Raw genomic sequence first — 8,167 nt, 5'->3', positions numbered from 1 at the left:
AACCATCAGAAAGACAGAGAAATGATCTCTGGGGTGCATTTCAGAGAGTGTTTTAAATCATAAGGTGTTCTAGTAGATCTTTCCGTGGAAATCGTGACTTTTTCACAGTACTCGAATCAATCAATTGGACTCTAATATTTCTGAACACCTCCCCAAAGGTACCAGGCACAGTGCTGTGGAAAGTGGTTTAAAATACTTATTTAAATGCAGTTGCTCCAAACTCACGCAAACGTTTCTAGTTTTCTACGTCTGGCATAAGATTCTTCCATTGGTTTTAGATAGTAATTTTAGTCGGTGTTAAAGTTTGAGAATATCTATATTGGGGGAGAAATTTGAATTTGCATTGTAAGAAGTTTAAAATAACGGCAAAATTTTTAAAAATTTTGAAAATTAAATAAAATAAGTTGGTCACTAGTGGTTCATGTCTGTAATCCTAACTTTTCAGGAGGCTGAGATCAGAGGATCATGGTTCAAAGCCAGCTCAGACAGAAATCCATGACTCTTATTTTTGATTAATCAGCCAAAAGCCAGAAGTGGAACTGTGGCTCAAGTAGTAGAATGCTAGTCTTGAGAGGAAAAAGCCAAGCAAGAAGTCAAGGTCCAGAGGTCAAGCCTCCCTACTGGCACAAGGAAAAGAAAAAAAAAGTTTGAAATAGTTTGCATCAGAGTCAGCACAGACTGAATTTCCTTGCTCCTGAACCTTCCCTTGTGCTTTACAAAATCGTGATCTTAATACTCTTCCACCCCACCAACCTGTGACATACCAAATGGACACAGAGTAATTAATGGAAAGAAACATATGTTTGTCAGAGGGTAAAGCCATTTGTTTTAAAAATCAAGTACTATCTGCATCTTGGAGTATTATGTAAATCTGTAATTTGTACAAAGATTCTATGATAGACAAATTTTAGACAGCCAACTAGTATATATGTCTGTATGTGCACATGCATGGCCACATACACCCATGCATGCACAAGTGTATGTTGTGCATGTTGTTTGAAATTAATAATAAGATAGTGTCTTTTTTGTTTGTTTGGCCATATGTGGGGCTTGAACTCAGAGCTTGAGCACTGTCCCTGAGCTTTCTTGCTTTGAACCATGATCCTCAGCTCTCCGCCTCCTTGAGTAGCTTATAGGAGTGAGCCACCAGCCCCTGGCAGTTAGTGTCTTTCCTGCGCCTGATCTCCCAAATTAAAAATTTCCCCTAGCCAAGGCATCTGCATCTCATGCCTAATCCCAGCTACGCAAAAGACTGAGATCTGAAGACTGCAGTTTAGACAACTCAGCCAGGAACATTGATTTGACTCTTATCTTCAATTAATCACCAAAATCAGGAAGTAGAGCTGTGGCTCAAATGGTAGACCACCAGCCTTGAGTACAAAAATGGTCAGGGACAGAGCCTAGACCCTGAGTTCAAGCTCCAGGACTAGTGTCTGCACGCACGCATGCACACACACACAAATGTTCCCCTATGTGGGGTGGGGGGTGGGGTCGGGGGGTGGGGGACCTCTCCATTGACCCCTAGTATTAGCTCTGAGGTTTGAATAAGTAGCTGTATCCTTCCATCTCCTGATTCAAGCCTGGGGCTTTGTCATTCCATAGTCTTAAGACCTCAAAACAAATACAATTGAAACAAATGTTCTAAATTTTCTAGGGGAATCTCACCAATTATTTTGGAAATAAAAATAGCTGCTTGCAGACGAGCTTCCATTTGTCCAGAATTACCTAGCTGTCTGCGAGCTGCCCACACCATTACAGTGGAGTTGAAGTATTTGAGGCTCCACCCACTCGCTCCCCAGTTTTAGCACAATGGGATGGAACGGAGCAGACCATGTGCACCAGCGTGCAAAAGCCACCCGTCGCGTGTGTGCAGGTGAGCCTGAGTGCTGGCCATTAGCTCCCTGCTGCCAGAAACAAGGTTACCTACCCAGATTTTCCCACATGTGCCATCACAGGAGTAGGGCGTGCTGCCTCTCATCCCACTTTACAGGGAGGGTAGCAGACTCCATGGGCCAATGTGTGGGAAAAATCAGGAGCAAGAATGTGGGTGCAGATCTGATTCCTACTCTAACAACAGCCAGTGTTACGATCACTTGAAAAATTACAGATGCCCAAACCCAGCCCAGCCTCTCCAAGGATGGAATTTAGAATATGTGTTGTTGTTTTTTAAGTACAACTAGTTCAGATAAACAGCTAAGGTTGAACACTTCCAGATGACATGTAATTAGAGAATTCAAGGGCTGATAAGATGGCTCAGTGGTAGAGTGCTTGTCTTACATGCATGAGGCCCTGGGTTCAATTCCTCAGCACCACATAAGCAGAAAAAGCCAGAGGTGGCACTGTGGCTCAAGCTGTAGAGAGCTAGCCTTGAGCTGAAGAGCTAAGGGACAGTGCCTAGGCCCAGAGTTCAGGCCCCACAACCACCACAACAACAAAAAATGAAATTACCTGAGGCATAAGGGAACAACCCTACCTTGTTTTGTTTACAAAGTCCCCCAGTGCTACAAATGGTGAGGGGCCTCTGCTCTTACTGATTCTAGCTTTGGGTTTTTTGTTTGTTTGTTTTTAGAATGAGGGGTTTAGCCAAGTGTGGTGGTACATGCCTATAATCCCAGCACTTAAAGAGGCAAGAAGCTCTTGAGTTCAAGGCTAGCCTGGTGGTGGTGGTGGTGGTGTGTGTATATGTGAAAGGAGAGTTGAGAAAGAAGAAGGAAGATTGAAAGCAAAGGAAGAGGAAGTACAGGAAGAGGAACTTCCTATCTGCCCTAGGTGGCTGCCCCAAGTCACACCTGTGCCCCAATAGAGCCTTGGGGGGATGGGGGAGTGCTAGGCCATGAGGTCACCCTAGCATTGATATGCAGGGATACTGACCCAACCTGCCTAACTCTCAGCTTTTTAAAGCGAACAAGAAGCCTTCATTTTTTATAAGAATTTCCCTGACTTTTAGAAAACCCATACCTGTTAGAGGGGCAGAGTTTATGGATCTGAGAACTCAGATCTAAGACTTGAGAAGATTCCAGAACTGAGAATCACCAAGATTTTCTGATGCTCCGGAATGAATGCCAACTATCTGCAGCTATTTAGAGCCATGTTGAACTGGTAAAAGAATTTACCAGGAGGGAACAAAAGAGAAGCAAAAGCTTAGGAGGACGCTGGTTAAGTAAAAGGACGCTGGTTAAGAGAGACCCAGCAGGCAGTAGCTAGCCAGCCAAAGGGAAGCACCAACAGGGCAACTTTTGATTGGCTATTCCATTTTGTGGGGCCTAGTGACTGGCTGTTTCATTCTTGCCCATTGGTTTAAGTTTCATGTGGGCGGGATGGCATGGGCCCTTTATATCTATGATCCATTGGCCCATTTCCCGGCCCAGCCAGGACTTTCTCCTTTCCTTCATTCCACCAGGCCATGTTGCCGGCTCCTTACAAACATTTCTATGGAAGTTACTGCAATGAACCAACTGATTTATTTCCAGTCCTTCCCCAGGGTCTAAGTTGGGTTTGTTGCAGAATTCCTACTTACGTTTTTCAAATATCATCCATGCACGCACCACTGCTCAGCCTTTCGAGCCACATTTACATAGAGTGATTTACTTCATCTTTTTCTCTTTACTGGCTCTACATTAACTCACTTGTTACAACAATAAAAATTCTAGTTTGGATGGCCTAGCCGTAGCCTTCTCAAAGTGCATCAAAATAGACAACAGATGCAATTAATATTGCGCATTCTGTCTACCTCTTCAAATCATTCCCAGGTTAAAAAGACTTCTCATCCTAAGAAAGCGCTGCCATTTTGAAAGGGCCTCTTGGGTCAAAGCTAAAACAGAATATTAGAGAAACAGAAAGTCACAGTTCTAGGCTTGGGTAGGGGAGTCCTGAAGACTATGTTTCTGTCACTTGAACAGGAATTTTGGAACTTGGTATTTTCACTGTTAAAAACACCGAGAGGTTTTATTTAAGAGCTCCCAGCCCCCAGCATCAGTTCAGAAAAAAATCTCTGCAGTTCTGCCCGTATTTCATTAGCCCGTTATCTCTCTACCACTAAAAACAATTTGCATGAAAACAATCGCTCTTAGCTCACGGGAGGCCTCAGGCTCCTGCTGGTTCCTGGCTAGCCTAGGCTGCTGCTTTGTTTGTGGTTTAATCACAAACTGGAGCTCAGGTTACATTAGGAACTAGCAAGTAGGATGCTTGGCAGCAGACATGGGGTGTGGCAGGGTGCTGTCTGGAATCCTTAAGGGCTGATTCCCAGGGAAGAAATTCTCTGGAAATGTACCCACCAGAGGCTGGAAATGAAGGAAGCTGGCAAGGAGGCCCGGCAGAGTTTATAAAGTAAATGTACAAAGAGCTTTGTGCTCCAGGGCTGTGGAAACTGGGAGATCTGGGTAGCTGACAAGAAGGATCCCTTGGTCTAAGCCTCTCACCTTGGGCACAGATGATAAACACACTGTTCACCCTGTCTGGTTCAGTCCTTGCATCCTTAGCTGGTAGTATGAATCAAGATGCTACTGGGATGGAACTTACATTACTGAAGGAGAGAATATTTTTGGACTTATTTTCTAGGCATGATGATGGCTGTTACATTTCCTACCTGCCTTTTTGGTTTTTGGTGTCACTGGGATTCGGTCTTAGGTCCTTGCGTTTCCAACCTCAGATCCTGATCCTTCTACCTCTACCCTCTGAATACCTGGCATTACAGGTGTATGTATGCTACTATCCCTAGCCTCCATGAGGGTGTTTTTTGTTTGTTTGCTTGCTTGTGGCAATGCTGAGCTTTGAACTCAGGGTCTTTTTGCTTGTTAAGCAGGTGCTCTACTGTTTGAGCCAACCTCTCAGTCCCCTCCATTATGTTAGATATCTGTATCTATATCTATATCTATCTATCTATCTATCTATCTATCTATCTATCTATCTATATATATATATATATATGGTGTGTGTGTGTGTGTGTGAAATGTATATTCTGAAAGCATTTCTTCAGGACAGAGGCATATTTAGGAAATGTTATTAAGTGTTCAAATATGAGTTCAAATAATTCAGCTCACTTAGGTCACCAATTCATTCAATTAATTAACTCACTTGGGGGGAAATGAACTGGCATGAAAAGGGAAATTAAAGCTTATAATAATGCCACCTCCCAAGTTAGCCTGTTAATATTTTCACGAATTCACTTCTTTTTTTTTTCCTTAGCATACACATTTTCCACATGAAACTGAAATCGTGCTTTATGATGAATTTTGTATTCTGCATTTAAAAATTAATGTCATGTCATGAGAGATTTCCAAGAGCGTTAGTCTGAAACGCGTCACTTTTAATGACCGGATGACACTCCCCAGGCGTGTATATACTGTGGCTTATTTAACCACAGCCCTGCCTGATGTTCAGGTGCCTTCAAGTTACTTAAGGGAGCCCAAATAATGGATATACAACTGCACTGGGGCTCAGTGCCGGACACAGGTCGGGTGTAGAGAGCCCATTGTAAGTCAGTGCCTCTAGGAAAGGGGCCACCGCAGTGTTCCTGGGAGTAGAGAAGACATCAGGACTTGGAAGAGAGTAAAGACTGAACAATCCTCAGACCCCAAAAGAGAACAGAGTGTTAGGGAAAGGAGAGCGTGAGTGTCAAAGGGAGCAGAGAAGCTCTGATTACTTGTTTCACTACTGGGGTTTTGAACTCAGGGCCTTGGACAGGTGCTCTACCGCCTGAGTGACTATTCTAGCCCTTTTGCCTTAGGTTGTTTTTTTGTTTTGTTTGTTTGTTTTCAGATAGGATTTTGCTGTTTGCCTGGGCCAGCCTCAGATCATAATCCTCCTCTACTGGTATAGCGGGGACCACAGATGTGAATCACCACAAGCAATTTAGTGATTGATAGGATCAATCCTCAATCGATCCTCTTAATCCTGGAAAACCCAGCCAGATCCTCCGGAGACAGCTCTCCCAAGTAGCTGGGATTACAAGTGTGAGCCACCATGCCTGGCTAAACCTTGTTTGCAAATTGTGTTCTGGCCCCAAGCCTTCTTCCAAGTCTTCCAACAGGAACCTTGCCTTGACCTGCTGCAAAGACTTCACAGATGCTCTTCCTAGGGCCAGAGCTCACCCATGCACACGGGGTTCCTCGTCATTTGGCTTCTTAGCTCCTTCCTTACATCCCTTCAATACTTCCCCTGAGCTGGCCACTTCCTTGTACTGCACACTCTCAAATATGCTGCTGCTCCTTGTCAAAAAGCTAAACTTGCAAACCCATGATTACTGGAGATGTCTGTCATGAGGAGCTTCACAGAGAAGATCTGGGGATGGACAATCTTCGGTGGATTTGCTTTTGCGTTTGTTTTCTGCAATAAAGATACAACAGAAGTTGGGTGCTGGTGGCTCACACCAGTCATCCTAAACTACTCAGGAGGCTGAAATCTGAGTATCAAAGGTTGGAATCAGCTCGGGCAAATACATTCTTGAGGCTCTTATGTCTAGTTAACTAGCAAAAAGTTGAAATGGAGGCCTACCCAAATGGTAGAGCACCAGCTAGGAGTGAAAAAAGCCATATGAGAGAGCTCAAGACCCTGGTTTCAAGCTCCAATACCAATGCATACACAGACACAGACCAATCCCCCCCCACACACACACATGATGTGTACATATAAAAAGAACAAGTAGAGTCTCAGTATAGTTTCCCTCTTTCTGTCACCAGGGAGCAGTCATTTGTGGGTAGGCCCTTGGTACCATGCACTGCTGACTGTCCTCTAGGAAGTGACAAAGAGCCCATGAATTTGGCACCCAGGAACCAAAGCTCTACTCTTCTGACAAGAGGCAACAATTTGGGGAAAGGAAAAAATTTGGGGTGCATCTCTCCTCCTGCCCCAGTCTCTTGCCATCAAGGGGGAAGCAAGGCTGGAGGGTCTATGGAAGGTTCTTCTACAGGGCAGCCAGGCTGAATAGTGAGGAGGGGCGGGGATCTGTGAGAGCCGCAGGAAATGATGATTGGCTACTTGCAGACTTGTCTGGTGGCGATCCTGTCAATCACAGGAGAATCCATTTCTAACAGCTCCTTCCTATCCATTATTCATGAAAACAGGAAGACACAGCCAGTAACATCAGAACAGTGCCGCTGTCCTGCAAATCTAATGACTGTAGCTTGAGGGTATTTGAACTCATGTGGGAAAAATTATTATTATTATTATTTTGCCAATTTAGGGTCCAGAAGGCTTAGAAAATGAACCAAAACTTGAAGGGCTGGTGTTTCCCTTGGAAAAAGGTTTAGCTTTCCTCCAATAACACCTGCTTCTTCAACATTCCATCCTTCTCTCTCATTTCTTAGTGTCTAATGGAAGAATGAATGGTGGGCTGCTTAAATAGCTCTAGGTTTTCAAATCGGTCACTATATTCCTACCTGTCAATCAAAAGGAAAAGATAAGAAATAGGGCTTTGCAGATTTCGATATAAATTATTAGCTTTTAATCTCTTCAAACCCAAGGAGCAATTGCTTTTTTAAACAGTATCTTCTACTGCTCCTCAATCTCTGTTTATAACAACAGGAAGATTTCTTCTACTCTGAAACTGCTTCCAACTCACTGTTAAAAGGTGAGAAGGTGCGAAACATACTGGCTCACATTATAATATGAGCTGCTCTGGAGGCTGAAGTTTAGAGGACTGCAGTTTGAGGTCAGCCCAGGAAAAAAGTTTGAGAGACCCTCTTCCCAAACAATAGCTGGATGTGGTGGTATATGCTGTCATCCCAGGGACATAGGAAGCATAAATAGGAGGATTGCTATCCAGGCCAGCCAAGGCAAAAAGCAAGACACTATTGAAAAACTAAGTCAAATAGAAAGGGGCTGGATGCATGGCTCAGCAGTAGAGCACCTACCTAGTAAGCACAAGGCTTTGAGTTCAAACCTCAGTATTGACAAAAATAAAAATAAAAACACAGGGAGAGAAAATCAGGAGAGAAGGCCATGATGTTCATCCTGGGAGAGAGGCAGGGGGAAGACCAATAGCTCACCCCAGTTCCAGATTTGCTGTTTTGTTCTATTATTTATTTTGAGACAAGGTCTTGCTGTGCAGTCAGGCTGGCCTGGAACTCCCAATTCTCTTTTTTTTTTTTTGGGGGGGGGGTGGTGGTCCGGTCGTGGGGCCTGAACTTTGGGCCTGAGCACTGTCCCTCAGCTCTTCAGCTCAAGGCTA

This window comes from Dipodomys spectabilis, unplaced genomic scaffold (genome assembly GCF_019054845.1).
Source record: "Dipodomys spectabilis isolate Male_0828 unplaced genomic scaffold, ASM1905484v1 ptg000163l, whole genome shotgun sequence".
NCBI lineage: Eukaryota > Metazoa > Chordata > Mammalia > Rodentia > Heteromyidae > Dipodomys > Dipodomys spectabilis.
Note: the sequence above shows the minus strand (reverse complement) of the source record.